This window comes from Passer montanus, unplaced genomic scaffold (assembly GCF_014805655.1).
Source record: "Passer montanus isolate IOZ18808 unplaced genomic scaffold, ASM1480565v1 scaffold125, whole genome shotgun sequence".
In the NCBI taxonomy this organism is placed as follows: Eukaryota; Metazoa; Chordata; class Aves; order Passeriformes; family Passeridae; genus Passer; species Passer montanus.
Window position 1 is genome coordinate 22,233 of NW_024359278.1, and position 17,885 is coordinate 40,117.

The following is a 17,885-nucleotide window of genomic DNA, read 5'->3' on the forward strand; positions in this document are numbered from 1 at the left end:
GTCCTCCCGGCCCGGCCCGCACCGCCCGCCCGCGGCCGCCGCGCCGCGTAACCCCCCGAGCCGAGCCCTGCTCGCGGAGAGAGAGAGAGAGAGAGAGAGCACCGCGGAGAGAGGAGAGCGAGGAGGGACGGACCGCCCGCCGCCCCCTCCCCGGGCCGGCACAGCCGCACCGCCGGGACCTCGCTGCCCCCCGGTGAGTGCCCGCCGCCCCCCGGGCCCCGCCGCTTTGTTGCGCCGTCGGCGGGCCCGAGGAGAGCCGGCGCCCCCGCAGCCCGGGCGCAGGCCCCGCTCCCCGGGGATGCCGAGCGGCCGGGCCGGGCTGGAGGAGGGGGCGGCGGCGCAGGTGCCGGGGGCGGCCGATCATTGTCAGTGCGCCGGCACCCCCCCTCCGGCCCCGGTGCAGGGGCTGCGCCAGGGCCGCGGCGAGGGGGGGCCCGGGGGAAGCCCGGGGGTGGCGAAGGAGCCCCGCGAGCGCTGGGCCGCTCCGGCCGCCTTTGTTGTGGCTGGGGCGGGCGGTTTTCCCGCGGGAGCCCCGGCGGGGTGCGGGAGGGGCCCGCCGGCCCCAGCCCTGGGGAGGCCTGCGGGGAGCCTGGGGGCTCGCCCCGGCCGCCGCGGGCCCTGGGCAGATCACAGGCCCTGGGTCGAGTCGGCTTCCCCCTCCCCAGCCCGTTTTATTTTGATTTTTCATGCGGGTGCTGGTTTTGGCGGCAGCCTCGAGCTGTCGACCCCGCGGTGCGGCAGGGACATTGAAGTTACAGAGCCCGACAGGTTTGTCCCCGGTGCGTCCCTGGGGACGGGGGAGTCGTGGCTCCTGGAGGGTTCGGAACATGGTGTTGGGGGGGTTTGCGGGGTTGCTGAAGTAGCCGCTCCTTGTCTTGAGTGTGGTTTTCGCCCTGCAGTTCGGAGAGGTGGTCCGCGCAAATGGAGAGGTTTGCATGGAGACTAGTCAGTAGTGCTGGGTGCTGAAACCCTGTGTGATGTTCACCTTGAAATATTGAGACTGTAATTTCTAGCTGTGGCTGCATAGCAAAACACTTATGGAAGAAGTGCAAAGGACTAGATGTATTTATTTTGACCTATAGTTTCATGAATGATTTAACTGAATTTTTTTTGGCTAGCTAGAGTAACTTGCAAGATTTCAGTGTAGACCTGTGAGTCCTGGCCTTATTTTAATGACTGAATTTTGGTTTCTTTGTAATGTAGGTTTGTGATGAGGTCCATGCATGTCCACATATTGGACCATGAAATTTTACTACAAAAAACAAGTGGTGGGTTTCCTGTTAAGAGAAGTAATTTCTGCACGTTGTAGCTAACAGATGTTATTTTTCTGCACCAAAGCTGGGTTGCTCCCTGATGCCTGTGCATGCCTCTGTGCCCAGTTATGGCTGTACAGCTGTAGGATATTCCTGGGCTCACAGACTCCTATGGATCCAGTCAGGCTCTGCAGAGAACCAGCTTGATTGCATCCTTGGCACATTTTGGTGACAAGCTAGCAGTATCTCGAAGTAGGCTATGTGAACAAATTGTACAGTCTGTGTGAACTGACATTTCTGCAATATCTCACTCATCCTGTGCAATCTTGGTAGACATACAGCGTTTGAAGACATGAACTTACCTGCTGTGGGAGCTGGTCAGTGGCAGTAAGCCAGCCAAGTCTCTTTGCTTTTAGGTTGTAGGCAGGCAGTCATTGTGTCCTGGAAATGTGTCCATGTTAACGTGGCACTGTGCCTTTGTTCCGTGGTCCTGGTCAAGACGTGCTGGCAGTCTAACTTCAGCTGCACGTTTGGTCTGTGAGTGGGTGTCTCCTCACTATGTGGTGTGGGTCTGTTGAGCTCAATTGGAGCCAGCTCTGGAATACTCAACACTGTTGATAACAAGGTGTTTTGGGTAGAAGAATCCCCCAAATATCAGATTGGAGGATCGTGCATGGTATTCTTCAGTTTGGTATGTGTTTGCTAGGAACTGTGGCCACATTTGCTTTTCTAGTTGGGCAATTTTAGGCTACCAGACTTGGACTAAAAGTGTAGTATGTTTTGGGTTTTATGTTCATATTGCATCTCTTAGCCAGCTGATTATCAAGTTGAAGCAAGTTAATCATGGTGCTGCTGTGACCATTTGAAAATATATTACAACATTTCTATATCAAGGTTTAAGTAAGCGTTGGTGTGTCCAGTCAGTTGTTTGTTTCCAGTTTAGTACATCAAGATCAGCTGCTTGGTGGTACTGCTACCACACAGTACTAGGGAAAGGTCCATGGGAAGAGAGCACTTATCTTTTTGTTCAAAGTGGTAACAGAAGGATGCTAACTAAAAAAAAAAAAATAATTATAGTTATTGATAATTTCAACCTTGGCATAACAAGGCTACGTTACCTTGTTGCATCTCGGTACAGGAGTGGTCTGAGAAGGTGATGTGACAGCTGTCTGTGTGGCTGTGCAAACCTCGGTATTAATTCTGGTTTAGTGGAGCTAAACTGGCAGAAGTGTGCAAGGTGAGCAGGTCTTCAGGATGTATTGATGTGTGCTGCTGGTAGAGGAATTCAGCAGTGTTTCACATCCACCAGCCTTGCATTAACTAATTCACAGTTTTCTGCAAGTGTTCTGTGGGATTTTAGTGTTCAGGAAATTTCATTGGTGCTTTATGTGCAGGGAATGGGGGTGAGTGTGGGCAGATGTTCTGCTTACCCTTTGAAATGCTCAGGACTGTCATGAGATTGTTTGGAAACTTTGGTGTTGTGACATGGTGTTTCACTTCCCAAATATTAATTGTTGATATTAATTGTTCCGTGCCTGGTTTCTGAAGATGCACTAAACCGAAAAATGTAAAGAGAAGACAGTGATTCCCTCTTGAGTGGTTAAATTGACAGAGGAGAAATCTGTTCATGTTAATTAGCAGTTTCGTTCATGTCTGTAAGTGATTTTCAGTCCCTATTGCAAAATAGTGGAAATACTGTTTCAGCAGTGGCCTTTGACTTGCAGGACTTCCTGCCATGAGGAAGTCTTGTGCCATTTGTCCAAAATAAACAGATTTTGAAGAGTGCAGATAAAGTATGCTGTGAGAAACCATAGATCTAAGTCACAATTTACCCCCTATTGCTTGCTTGCTTTTCTGATAATTAGTACCATGGAAGTCTACTCTTACGATATGTTACTAGAATGTAACTTGCATTTTGTAATGGTAAATAGAATTTTCTGTTGGTCCACAGTACAATTTCTGGATATGTGTGTAGGTGGAAAACAAATTATTTCTTCATGACTTTGATATAGAAGCTTTTAACTTCACTGGTTTCCTCCTTGATTCTTTTTTTCATGCTGGTGGTGCTACTGATTACAATAGTACACTATTGAAAATGCCCAAGTTATGACAAGTACATAACATAACTTTTTTTGATGTGTTTGGAATGCTGGTTGCTTTAAAAAGTACTTTTTTTTGCTATCTGTCCTAAGTGACCAACAGCTTGATTCTTTAAGCCTTCATGTGTTGAAGGACTGAGGCGCATTGATGTAAGATTGTCATATCTCCTAGAACAGCTCTCTTTAACTTTGTCATTTCGTTTACAATTTCATAATACAAGAGTGAAACTGTTTATCTTCTATTGGAGAATTTCATGCTGCTGCTGGGCTGTTCATCCCTAGTCCATGATTATAAGGTCCCCGTGCACATTTGTTTTACTTTGCTGTCCCACAGACAGCATAGAAAGTGTTGCCATATCCTTTTGTTGGGTACAAAATCCTGCTGGCAGGATGAACATTTTAATTGAAGTCCTTGGTGGGGAGGTGGGAGCAGCTTCTTGGCTCAGGTGAGAGCTCTGCAAGCTTTGCAGCACTGGCTGTGTGTTAGTGGTGATCCAGCCTTGAGAGCATCTGTTTGGCAAGCAACCCGTGTTTGATGAGGCAGTAGTGCAGGCTTTGGCTTTTTAGTCACATCCTCTGTTCTTCTGGATATTACAGGTAAATGTGTGCAGCACCTTCCTGGTACAGACAGGGACTGAACGACAACATCTTGCTGAGGAGGCCGTGGCATGGCCTCAGGTGCTGGTGTCACTGGTGGGGGAACTTTCTTACATCTGCTAGGAGCTCTTGGCTGGTATCAAGGCTTTCAGAACAAGTGCAAAGGGCAGCTCTGTCCAGTCCAAAGAAGGAAGAATAGGTCTTGTTCCTTTTCTCTTTGCTTTGCTCTAAGTATGCAGGAGGTTTTTCTTTTCTTTCCTTGAAGTTTTTTGTGAGTGAAGATGACCTACATCTTTAGTTTTTTTTTCCATGAAAGCTCTGGGGCAAAATTTTCTGATTTTTGTTCTGTGTGGAAATGTGCAATTGACATGATTTTTGACAATTGTGCTGATGTTTTTGAAATTTTGAATGACAGCAGGGAACATTTTTGGCTTTTTTTAATGGTATACTTTCTTCTTTTTCTTTTTTTCTCTCCCTACCTGTTGAGCAAAGCTGTGATAGTGGAAGTAGAACTGTATTGAGATTTGGGGGGAAAAAAAGTTTGATTTTTTTTTTTGGAATTACTTTATTCCACTGAGAGCTACATGCCATCTTTGGGATCTTTCTTATATGAGGGAAGAGGGGTTTGACTGCTTTGCTGGTTTTGGTGTTTTGTCACTACCCTGTGATGGATTTCTGCCTGTCTGAAGCATGTGATTTGTAATGCTTCTCACATATTGCAGAATAGGAACAGATTTGCAGAACTTGCACATGTAAACAAATACTTTCTGAAATTTCAAATGCAGTAGAACAGTGTTGTGCTAGGAAGGAGGGAATTGTGTGGGAGCCATAAACAATAAGGGATGTTGGATGGTATGAAGGCAAGTCCCTTCTCATTTCTGGGCTAATTTTAAGAGATGTCAATGAAAGATGAGATGGATGCATCTGAATTATGACAATCAGAAGTGTCTAGGATCTTTAGTTCATACACCTTCACAAATATTGTTATTTCCATGTGTTTTTATTACAATATGACATGGAAAAAGCTTTAATCAGGTTGGCTAGCCTAATGTACCAACAATAATAAATTTGAAAACACATAGAAGAAGTGGCTTTTCCAGGTGGCTTATTTCATCCCTTTCTCTCTTGCTCTACAGATTTTTTTTTTTTGTTGAACTGGAAGAATGTAAGAAATAAATTCCTGCTTTTGCAGGCTGGGTGAGTATTCATCAGTTCCATGGGTAACTTAAGCTTCTTTTTCCAATTCTAAGACATCTACCTTGGAAAAGTCAGACCCATTTAATTGTAAAGCTAGTCCCTCTATTGAATCATCCATTTTCTTACTAATCAAAACTGTGACAGTTTTGATTTTGAATTTGCATTTGAGGATTTGTAGTGAAGGATTTCAGAGTTAAGGAGGGGTTAGTAAAATTGATCATTATCTTAAACCAGCTATATCAAATAAGCAAATGGGAAAAAACCCCAAACCTTCAGAGCTGACAGTTTGGTAGTGCAAAGATAGACACATGGCTAGAAGGAGAAGATACTCCTACACGTTCTTAGGTGTTTTGGGTTTTTTTGGGTCTTTCAATTTTGGAATGTGATGACTTCAGTGAGAGTGTGGATCAGTAGCTCTTGAGAAAAATGTACATCTGGCTTTCTATTTTACTGCAGCTTTTGTCAGAGTTATCACCATGCATTGGGTATGAGAGAGTAGCTCTACCTAGTGCTACTTTTCTCAGTATCATTCTGCCAGGTGGAATGTGGGTGCAAGTGAACCACATTTTATGTTCTTATATTACCAGGTGATTTATTATTTTCATTTGAAGACATGGTAAAAATCTCATTGTTGTCCAAAGCAGGATGGTTTGGTTTGTGTGAATAGGTGATGGGATTTTGCTTCAGAAAGTGGAATGTGTTTGAATGCCAATAAATAAATAGTGTCGCTTCTTATCCCTGGTTCTTGTTGAGAACCAAAATCTGAGCTCACAGATGGGCTGTAACAGGAAGAGGGGGTTTGTACAGCAGGAACTTCCTAAAGTCTATGTTTGGTTATTTGGCACTGTAAGCATATCCTTTTCTTTTTGTTTAATTTGAGATAAGGGGAATAGAAGGAGAAATTGCAGGACTAAGCAAATGCTTAGGGTATCCAGAAGGTATGTTGTTTAAAGGATACAGAGGGATAAAATATGCCAAAATATCAACTTGGGTTGGTAGTAAAACTTTCTAGAAACTTTTTAAGTGCTTGGATGATGGCAATCCCGAAAGGGAGAAAGGCTGTTCAGAGTGCCTTAGGTAAAGATCCCTGAGAAGGTTAATCAGATGTAAGTGCACTTGGCATAATGAGCCTGAGCTTTTGTCTGAGGTTTATTAGACCAGTGGGGAGTATCGGCCTGTGGTAGAGAGCTGTTCTAGGGGAAGCTTGTTTTTATTATATGGATGCATCAGTGGCAGTACCAGTTCACGTGATTCCTGCAGCCATAGTGTGCAGAGCAGGGGGTGAGCAATGTGTGGAAGCAAGCTCAGAAATGATACTTAGGTTTAGGGGGAAAACCCCAAGAAAAAACAAAAAAACTCCCCCAAAAAGCCCCAACAAAAACCCCTAAAACAACAAAAAATCAAACTGAACAGTTGCCTTAAGACAACCAAAGAAGTAATGGGAACCAAGAGACAGGAATTTATCACCTTGATAGCATTCAGAGTGCCATTGATGGTCTTCGGATTTGGTTCTGCATTTGTGTGCTTGCCAAGGCTTGTTTACTTCTAATGGGATTTTAAGGAGGTCCTTGGGTCTTCAAGTGAGAGCCAGGAATGAGATGAGGCCTTGGTTTGTATTTGTATGAGTGCACAGAGTACAGAATGTATCACATGGCAGAATGACAGACAAAACTGCTAAAGAGTGCATTTCTAAATGTAAAAGTTGGGCCTTTTGTTGTTTTCAGAGTTGAAATGTCATGGTGTAGGCCCTCAGTAGTGAGATTGGCTCAAGTTATGGCTTTTAAAGCACTGAAAGCACAAACCAAATTGATTTCTTTTTTGATTTTGAGCCTTAACCATGAAGTTGTCATGGGTGTTTTTCCCACAACTGTGAGGATTACATCATCTTCGGAATCTTCACATGGCAAAATGCTCTGGACTGGGGTGCCACAGGTATGAGACTGAGAAAGCTGTAATCAGAGCTGGTAATATTCTTGTAATCACTGGTTTCCTGTCTGATAAAGTGATTGAGGAGGAGTGAAATTTATTTTATTTGGGAGTTTCTTTACACTTGCAGAAGAAAGGCTGTCTCCCTGAACAGGCAGAAATAAACATTCGTTATAATTTTTTAAGCAGTCATGTGGAATAGGCATAGAAACCATTTTGGTATTGCATCACAAGTTAAATACTAATACTTGAGTCAGCAGTTGAGCACTGAGCCACAGTACAAATGTAAAAACAAAGTCTCTATGGATATGGTGTAAGAGAATGATAATTTGCTTGTTAATTAGGTTTGCAAAAGTTTCTTTTTAAACAGTACTGAGCAGTGAGCCTAAGCTAGTGATGAATACTTAATTTAGGTTTTGAGTGGGTCATGAAGTAACCAGGGAGTATCTTTTCAAGCTTTTCATTATTAGAGTGTGTAAAGGCACCGTAGCAACATGTCTTACGTTGGCTGTAGCAATTTCTGGAGACAGAAATATTTTGCTTGCGTTTCTTTCCAGCAACATAGCCATGCTCCCAGCAGTGTTGGATCAAGATAGGGAGACCATGGCTTCCCTGCTGTCTGTTGAAAGCCCTTGTAGTTCAGCTGGTGATGTTTTTGTACAGACAGGACTCTGGATGTCCTGTATAGGTAGCAGGAGTTTGTGTAGCAGGAGTTTGTTTTCTTTAAATTACTTGTACAGTGTCAGGGTTTATCCCCAGCTGGTAACCAAGCCCCATGGAGCCACTTTCTCACTCGCACTGCACCAGGAATGGGGAGGGAATCAGAAGGGTAAAAGTTGGGAAACCTGTGGGTTGAGATCAAGGCAGTTTAACAGGGAAAGCAAAACCACACACACAAGCAAAGTGAAACAAGGAATGGATTCCCTGCTTCCCATGGGCAGGCAGCTGTTCAGCCTTCTCCAAGAGAGCAGAGAGCCCCATCATGGATAACCATTTATTTGGAAGACCATCACTCCCCTTTCCTTCTTCCCCTCACTTTGTGTAGTGGGCATGACGTCTCATGGTCTGGAATATCCCTTTGGTCAGCTGAGGTCACCTGTCTGGGCTGTGTCTCCTCCCACCATCCCAAGCATCCTCAGCTTCCTTGCTGGCGTGGCTGGTACAAAGGGCAGAACAGGCCCTGGCTCTGTGTAAGCCCTGCTCAGCAATAACAAAAACATCTCTGTATTATCAGCCCTGAGTTCAGCATAAATCCAAAACACACCCCCATACCAGCCGCTGTGAATAAAATTAACTCTACCCCAGCCAAAATTAGCACATAAACTTTCCTGGTATGAATTGGGATAGCCTACCGATCAGTTAAACTCTAAAGTTATAACCTGATTTTATTTCAGTAATGAACATATGTATATATTGTGTGCTTCAAATACAGATGATGTGAATGTTTCTTTGTTTGCTGGGGGTTTGGTTGGTTTTTTTTTCTCCTTTTTAATAAAAGGATGCAGAGGAGGTGTTTGTACTGCAAATAATGTACTTGGAACAATCTTTTTAGTCTAGCTATGTGTCTTTCCATTGTGATCTTTCTTCATAGGAGGAGATCAATATAGTTGATGTTTTTCTGAAGTAGCTCAGATTGAGTAGAGAGTATAAAAAGGTGAGGGTTTAGGTTTCTCTGGCACAGACAGAATAAATTTAAAAGATGAAAACACTCTTCCTCTTTCCTGTCTATCCTCTTTTCCATGATCCTTTGTAGGATGAAGTTGAACTTGCCACCTGAGTAAGGATAAACATTTCAAATGAAAACATAATAGCACAAAGTATGAGAATAAACTTATTTTAATAGTTTAGGAAAAGGACACTGTCATTAGTAGGTGTTCATATTGTGTGGAATTCAGCTTAGAGTTGTCTTGTTGCATTAAGTTGAGGGTTGTGGTGCTGAGGTGGAAATCCCTAGACGTGCTTGTTGTCTGCCTTTGAAATACTCACAATGAGTAGGAAAGTGGAGCAGCTCAAGCACTGCAGGGTCATAGTAAATTGAAATACATTTTGTTCACTTGGGTTCAACAGAGTGACTACTGCTGTCTCTGAATACTCATCTTTATTGTATGATGTGAGGAAGGACTCATCTTAAATTTTAAGTTCTCCTGGAAAAGTTTGAACACACCAGACAAATTTTGGTTGGAAGGGGCATCTGCAATTGTGCTTGAAGCAGGACATCTGCAGAGGTTGGGAACATGGTGTTTAGAGCCCTGACTTTTTACAGAAAGAGGTAAGGGTATGGGACAAGTTTTTGTATGCTTTAAACAGCAAATGAAACATGGGAATATTTCATGTCCACTGTGAAACCCAGTGGCAGATAGGCAGAGAGTGGTGGTTTTTTCTCTTATTTTTTTTCCCCACATCCTGAAGATAGTAAGATAATTTTTAATGTGGTAGGCTATGAAAGTAGTGGATATTTTACTGTAACAGTTTTTTTGGCTTATGACTGGTCTGTTGCTTAGATTTCTGTGTTTGCTCTTGGAGTGGTGTGCAGCAGTGATGTGCCAGCAGCTGTGAGGTCCCAGCAGTGGCTGAGGGAAACCTTGTTGGAAAGTTAGAACAGCTTGCAGAGGGCTCTTACCATTACCAAGGAGAAAGCAAGCTGCTTTTGTGAATTTAAACAAATTAATTACAAACAAGTGCGCTTTGATCCTTTTACTTGGCTTAGGGTGGATGCTCAAAGAAATGAGCCTGCACTTAATCAGGTGGAGAAGGACAGGAGCTTGACCAGGAGTACCCTGACTTGACTGAAGGTTTGCTATTAACTTGGAACATGCAAAGAGCATTGGTCAAAGTCGCACTTTCTTGTTAAAACATTAAATAATGTTGGATGAAAAGTCTCTGAACAACCCATGTTTTTAAAAGAATTGCACTGTTTGGGGTTCATGAATGGCTGTGATATTTAAAGAAGAAAAGTAGGTGCACAGTGGTGCATTTTCTTACTAATGTATGAAGACTGTCTTTGAGTAGTTTTCTGTATAAATGTTTCTGGAAGATTGCTCTGTCTACATGGATGGAAAATGGAGGCATGATGAAGAATTTTTTTTTTCTGTGCTATTTGCTCTTTAATTCAAGTATTGTGGTTGTTTTTTAGTCTAGACAAGAGGTATTTGTTTGCATGTATATTGAATTTTGTAGAGTTCTTTTCACCTTCTTTTTAGTTTTGTTTATATGGTGATGTCCAGTTTGCCAGTTAAGAAGCAAAAATCTGCCAATAAAAAGTTAAACCAGCAAAATAGGTTCCTTTCTCTCTGTCCCTAGTTTCTTTATTAACAACATGTAAGTAGGAGAAGAAAAACCCTAGTCTGGCAAACAAGACATGAGGATTTTGTTTTGACCATTTTACTGTAATTCTTAGTGTTTGGGTTAAAATAAGTTGTGTTGCCCTCCAGCTCTCTCCTCAGGTACTGTTACAGAATAATGTTATAGAATAATGCTTAGGCTGAATGTGTGGCGTGTATGTGATTACAGATACTGCATTAATGCTGTTCCTTATTCCTCTCTTGCAGAAAGAATGTGGCGTTCTCACCCTCCCTTTCTTTTTTTCATTGCTATGCTTAAGTATGTTAATAGTTTATACAATTTGTAACAAATCCTCCTGAGATGGGACTCTACTAAGACCTCATAGAAAATGTTGAATGGGTCTGGGAGGACGATGGCAAAGCTTCATTATGAGCTGAAGGCTTGTACTAAGTATGTAGGCTTGTACTACTGTCTCAAATTTTATACCTCTTAATAGGTTACTCTCATTTTCTGTTTGTTTTGAAACATCATGTTGATTCATCTTGAAGAATAGCTAGCCAAGTCTAAATTGATTTTTATTTCAATAAAAAGGCATGGTAAAGGAAGATGAGAGGAAGGGGTAAGGACAGAGAACATGGGCGTTCCAGAGCAATATCTGAAAAATATTTGTAATGGAGCACTGTAATTACTGTGCTTTACATATTTTCACTCTATGTGGTGTCCTTTCTTAGTTGAAAACAACTACCTTTTGAAGGATCTGTTGCTTTAGTGGTGATGATCAACTTTGGTGACTGTAATGGTTTTTTGCTGTAAGAAATGGTTATCCACATAAACAGTGCTGCAATGGTTGCAACATCTTTTATTTGAATGGAGGTATCTCTTTTAAAAAGATGTTCTGTGTAATTAATGGCTGTGAGTTAAGGGGGAATCTTACATGATTCAAAATCTGTTCTCCTGGCCAGTTAGCAGTCCTAAGAGGTTTCATTTTCATACTGAAAGTGAGTTTGCTCACTTTCCAGTATGTGTTGTAATGCCATTATCTGCTTGGTCCAAGAGCTCTGAGTTGTATAAAATATGATCTGCATGCAGAGATGACGACCCAGGCTCTTTTTAACTTTATCTTGACCTTCAATAATAAATTTCTCTTTCAGTAATAAAACATATTTAAGTGTTTGGTGGTCATTTGTATTCTGGTTGCTCTCTTGAGCTATAAGAAGGCTGACCTTTAGATGTCTCAGAGTAGTCTGTTGGTGTGCTGGTTTATGCAGTAATATTTCTTGCCTGCTTTGAAACCCTCCCCTCCTTCCCCAGTTCAGGGATGCCTCCTGCTGCACTCAAGGGTCATGTAACTTATGTTGCCATGGGCGTGCTGTTTCTTTTGGGATTTGTATTCTGTGTGTTCAGATCCCTTCTTCCCACTCTGCTTTCTAGCACATAGCCATGCCTTTGGAGGTACTAAAATTGGTGTCATTGGAGGGTGCCCTGTCTGCAAAGAGGTGCAAATAATTGTATCCAAATAATTAGTTCATAATTGCCACCTACTCCCCCAGTGTGCTCATCCAGGTACATGAATTACTGGCTTCTATTTCTTATATTAGCTGGTGTACCTTTAATGTGATTAAAGGGAGGTTGCTGAGCTGAAGGTATTAGTTTAATAATGCTGAGCAGCATGTGCCAGCTCTGGTAGTGACTGAGTATATTCATGTGAAGATACCATGCTTATCTCAAAATGATCAATTTAATAATGCAGGTGAGATAGCAAATATAAATGTCTCTGAGAAAGATGTCTGGCAAATCTGAACTAATACTTGTCTAAATAACATTATCATAGTCACAATTCAGTCTCAAAATGGTAGAAATTTAATTACTCAACCCAGTAGGTGAGGTCTTGGAGGGACTTGGGGTTTTTCTGTCTGGTTGGTTGGTTTGTGGGGTTTGGTGTTATTTTGGTGCGTGTTTTTTGTGGTGCTGTGTTTTGTTTTGTTGTTATCTGTGTGAGGGTTTTTTTGTTTAATTTCCCCTCAATATTTTAAGCATGTCAGATGATTTCAGAATGTGAGGTTCTCCCAGTACTAAACCAGTTTGTTTCTTCTTGGCTTCCAGCAGGGCAGGGAGATGGAAGTGGAGACAAAGCAGTGCCATTTGTACCACAGCAGTTCTTGGAAGACAGTTTCTCTTCTGAGCTATTTTGTAGATCTGCAAGCTTAAGAAAATTGTGTTGCAATCATCATGCAATACTCTTTTCCTCATCATCTTTTAGTTCAGGAAATTGGCACTTGGATATAGGCAGAGATTTGTCCCTGCTTTTTAATTGTATGAGAAAGTTTGGTTAAATTTAAGAGGGAATATTTGTTTTGTACCTCTAACACTGTTTACTCTTCAGTCACCCTGAGTGTTTATTTGTACTCTTTGTTGCCTTCCTCCTTCATGTGGCTGGTTAGTGACACCTTTTTACCCTTGTGCCCAGCTGGGCAAAGCTTGTTGCTTGGTGGTGGAGTTGTCCCTTTGGGCTGATGGAGGAGGAGATGCTCTCTGAACGTTCTTAGATGATCAACATGGCTATAGGTTTTTCAGCCATTCGCTAGCAGAATGCTGACGAGTCTGGACAAGCAGAGGGAAGGAATGTGTCAGCTTGCCACAAGTAAGAGAACCCAGCTTAGTGACCCATCTCTGTCTCACAGTTAGTGTTTCTCTTGCAGTGTTTGTTCTTGTAAGTCTGGCATGTAAGTGCTACTGTTGCTCCTGGGAGTGCTTTAAATGAAACAAATGCATTAAATTCCCTTTCCTGGCCCAGTGCGTTTGGTTGGTTTGTTTGCTTGTCTGTTAATATTTTCCTCTTGCAAAAAATGCTGCTTATGAGAGCATGCAAAGGAGAGTTGTGTGTGTGTGTCTGTGTGGTTTGTCAGAGCATTCATTTATCCATTCTGCTGGTTTGAGAGATTTTTTGGAGTCTTTTTTGTGCAGCATAATCTGAATTGTGTGATGATCCTGATCTGCCCTTGAAAGAAAATTATGTTTTGTGGACTTTCTGCAGGTCTGTTGCTGATCCAGACTGCTGGGCTTCTGTTTTAAAACAAGTGCTTTGGAATAATGCCAAAATATTGCTTGGAAAAAGATTGTTACAGAGAATTCCTCCAGTGTCCTCCTGGAAATGCATCAGAGCAGGGGAGAAACCACAGATAGCAGCATGGGCCTGATGCACTTGGCTCCATCTCAAAACTTGCTCCTCCTCCCCTCCTTTTTTTTTTTTAACTATGGAGAGCTTATTATCATTAAAAATCAAAGGGAGAATAAACTGAAGATTAAATAGTTTTTTTCCCCTCTTAATTGCTTCTAGTAAGTTCAGTTCATCTAAATCCAGGATATCATTGATGTTCTAAATATTATTGCTTTTTTTAGACAAATAATTTGCTGTTATTTTTGTTTCAGCCTATACATGCACAGGTAATTTGGTATTAACATAATTGTTTCTGATTAATAGAATCTGGAATGGCATCCTTTTGTCCATAGGATTGGTGATCAGTGAGTTAACTTCAGTTTTATGCAAGATATGTAAATCCTTAATCCTAATTTTGTTTTGTGTTCATTTCTTGTTGATTAGGATGATGTAAGGATGAAAGTTTTGTGGTTTTTTCTTTTGCTGGGCAAGAGAGTTGTTGAGACTTGACAGGTTCAGGAAGTGGTATATAGTTCTTTGCTTTTTTTTTTTAGGCCAAAATACAGTAAGCTTTGGGATTTCCTAGATTGTACTACTGACAAAGCAGTCAAAAGCCTTTTAATGATTTAAAAACAAAAAACAAATTATGATTATTTTCATTATTTTATGCTATTATTGCCTTCATTTTTTGACCTCCTCTGAAACTAAGCTTTAGGGTTTTAAAGCAGGAATAATCAGATTTGAACATCTGCATTTGAGGTTCTCATGGTTTAAGTAAATAGGTTTTCAGGACTTGTGTGTCCACAGAATTGTAGTCCATCTTCCATTTTCTGTCTCCTTCATGTCTTCTGGATGCATCTCCTTTTTCCTCCTGCATCCAGAACTTCCTTGCTCAATTTTGTAATTTTTTTTCCAAGTCACTGATAATTGTCTTTTGGTTTTTTTTTTCCTCTTTCTTTGTAGTTTGCGCTTTTCTCTCTTCCCCCTTTGAAGAAGGAGATGGATTTAATGTAATGGGGAAGATTTTTCAGAACCCAGAATGAGCTTCAATTACATTTGCGAAGCCCGAAGACAAATTACCAGGATGTAAAAAGCCTGGAGTCTTAGGAGTGGCTCTGCAGTGAGTCTGAGTTAGTTGTGTGTCCATTCTTTATTGGAAAAGAGATCATTATAGACTTAAAGTATCTGATAGTGGATAGTGGGTGATTAAGTTAAGAGAAACTGCTCATCAGCTGAGCAGCACAGAGAGCAGAATTCACCTCTTGCAAGGGTGTGAACCCAGCTGTCCAAAATCAAGATAGAGTGTGGAATGCCCTTGCAGCCTTGTGAGGAAATAATTGTCTTTGGCAGGTACTTAATTCCCATTACCTTAGGTGTTGGTTTGAAGATCATACTTTCAGAGAGCTGTTCAATCAGAAGTTATCAACTCTAGAGCAACCCTAGCCACCTAAGAAGTGTCTTTTGAATCAATTGTCTGTTTGATGTGTGAGTTTACTAATAAGACACATTTTTATATAAACCATTTCTAATGAAAGGGAGTAGCAGAGCGAGGAACTTTGGAAGCTTAGCTGTGAGATTCACTATTTACTTAGTTTTCAGCATTTTTAGTATGTGTCTTATAAGTGAATTTTTTTACAGTGCCAGATTTTTCTTGTTGGATTCTTGGAGCACTTTGTGTTTGTGGTTTTTCTCCTTCTGCTCCTTCTTTAGCACCAGGTCCAAAAAGAATGGGAGAGTGGGTAGGATTTTCAGATCTTCCTTTCTTTTCCACAAGGAAGGGCATTGTGTTCTTTATCCACAGTAGCTGTTCCAGTTGCACTTGGATTAGTGTACAGTAGTGTTTTGAGAGTTGCTTGGTGTTGCTTTACTCTTTGAGTAGGTAAAATGGCTCCTCTGAGTCCTAAACATGAGAATTGTTCAAAATATTTGCCAGAGTCAAGAGGGGAGTGAGGGACTGCTGATGAAGTTGGTGTAAGGGGTGCTTGTTGCAGAGCAGGTCATGAATCAAAATTCTGAGTTGTTGCTGAAGCATTAAGAGAGGTAAGTGGCTTACTTAATTCAGAACTGAGATATTATGGATAAAGCTATGCTGCTTTGTAGCATATTCACAGTAAGGGGCTTTAAGGATTGAATTATTGCCATCTGCAGCAATCCCTGATATGGAAAAAAAAAAAAGTATAAGAAAGGTGGAGTTGGAATTTTCTGCTCTTCTGTTAAGGTGGATGGTAATGTGACCTGGCCACTGGTTCTGGAGTTGTAACTGGTCAAGACAATCTGCTGAGTGTAGTAAGGCTGGCCAGCAGCTGCTGCATTTTCCTGAGGCAGGTTTAGCACTAGTGAGTTAAGCAGAGAGCAGTGTGCTTTTCTCTAATTGCTGGTCCCTCTATATCTTGTATATACAGAATCAGTGCATGGCTAGCATATTCCTTTGTGCAGGCTTTCGGGTTAGCAGCTTCCCTTCCCTTCACTAGGAATGTTGCAATTCTCATTCTGTTTGCTTATCCAGGAGCTGACGGGCTGGAGTGGAGGCAAGAGGGATACAGGTTAGGTGTCTCTCTTCCTTCTGAAATTGGTCTGTACTTCCACTGCAATACAGATCCTGGTATTTCCATTTCTCTGCTAATTCCTGCAATTGTTTCTGGAAGTGGTGTGTACTAAGCACAGGAGGTAATGCTTGGAGTTTTAGAGGTGAGTAGCAGAGTAAATGTTTGTTCTGTCTTTGCACAATCAGTGAATTTTGCAGTGTTCTAGATGCTGGCTGGAAAATAACAATGGGACATAAAGTGTCAGGATGGCCATCTTAGTGTCATCATTGTGGGTTCTTAAAATTTTTTTCTGAAATGTTGTGGGCCTCTGAATTTTATCTGGATGGCTTTCAGAGATTGGCAGCAATGACATGTACTTCCACATCCAAAGAAATTCAGGAATATTGCTGCATCATGTCTTTGCTGATTCTGCAATGCAGTAGCTTTGGGCTGTGAGCCCAAATTGTGGTGAAAAGATACAAAACTTCTGACCCAGAGGTAAGAAAAACCAAATGGACAAGACTTGGAGCAGAAGAGAGGTAATCACTGAGAAATGCAAATTTTAGATGAGGAGATAGATGAGGAAAATACTTTGTTGTTTTGGCCCAAGTCCTTAACGAGAGAGCTCTATGATTAGGCTAGAATTATCTTTATGTATTCAGTGCTGGCAAACTCAAATTCAACTGCCTCTTAATTAGCATGCAGTATCTTTGTGGTCTTTCACTCTTGAATCAAACTTCACTTTCACTCTTTGTGCAATGCCTCAGTGTCAGGTCTGCACAATACATGACCACTCAGGAAAACCTCTTTCCTCCTCATTCTTCAGTGATGTCATTCCTCATAAGTTGATTTGTCTTTGTCTTATAAATGTTACACTGGTTCTCCTGTAAGTATCTGCAAAATATCCATTTAGACAATTAGAATCCCGTTAGAACAATTAGTGTGTTAGTGCTTGGGATATTTTTGTAGTTTATGACTTTGGTTCAAATGCCACAATAGCCACAGAATTCATGAAGTTCTACAGCAGCAAGAGAGGTCGCATGTCAATGCAAGTTGGCCTTAGGGACAGCTTTCTCCCATGCAAACATGGGAGTCTTCTGAGAGTTGGACTGGAAAAGCCACCATTTCCAGGTGGGAAATTCCTGTGGCTTGACACTGGCTTTAGGACATAATGCTTGTAGGGGAAATAGATGTTTTTAGCAAGGGTCAACATACAATTTGATGTTTAATGTTTCAATAAGCTAAAAAGTAATGTTTGAAACTACAGAGCTCCTTCTCTTTAGTAGGACTTCACATGTGGTATTTCATTTATTAGCTTCTGTGCCCTAAAAAGACTTTTGTTGCTTATTTGTTTTCTTAATGATGAGAAGGGCAGACATTGTATAACTTCTCAGGCAGCAGCGATTATGCAACTGATCCTGTTATTGTGGAGCCAAAGTCCTTCCTAGTCCCTGAGCACCAGCTGCTTGTGTTCTGGTTGCTGCTTTTTCCTTTTCTTTCTTCCCCTCTGCCCCCGCCCTGATTTGTTTGTGAACAAGGTTTTTTTTTCCCCCATGTTGCTGTTTCCTTCTTTTTCCAGTGACAGTAGGACAGTGGTTTTTTTGGGTTCATTCTTCAATTCACTGTGTGGCAAAATCAAACTGCCCGTGTACATAATGGGAAATATAAAATGTATAGGGAAATAAAATAACTTGATACTTTATGCGTACATAAGAAAAGGCATTTGCTTGGATCTAAATGAAATATTGCAGATGGCCTTTGTTGGATTTCAGGTCAAAAGTTACAAGTTCATGCTCTCATGATTTTAGAAACATGTAAATAACTGCTGTTTGTTTAGTTCCTTGTTTTT

At 41.5% G+C, this 17,885-nt stretch overlaps 1 protein-coding gene across 9 annotated transcripts in view; it reads left to right on the forward strand.

Annotated features, from left to right (window-relative positions):
* The first annotated feature begins 27 nt into the window (after positions 1-27).
* The window catches only part of WDFY3 (WD repeat and FYVE domain containing 3), a 151,377-nt gene continuing 133,519 nt past the window's right edge, over positions 28-17,885 (forward strand). For 7 of the 9 annotated variants that reach the window (XM_039698430.1, XM_039698433.1, XM_039698431.1 and 4 more), the window contains exon 1: positions 96-193. The gene's annotated coding sequence lies outside the window, so the exon portion shown is untranslated. Of the gene's footprint in view, positions 194-17,885 lie in introns of all 9 variants that reach the window. The other 2 variants (XM_039698437.1, XM_039698439.1) reach the window with 1 other exon arrangement.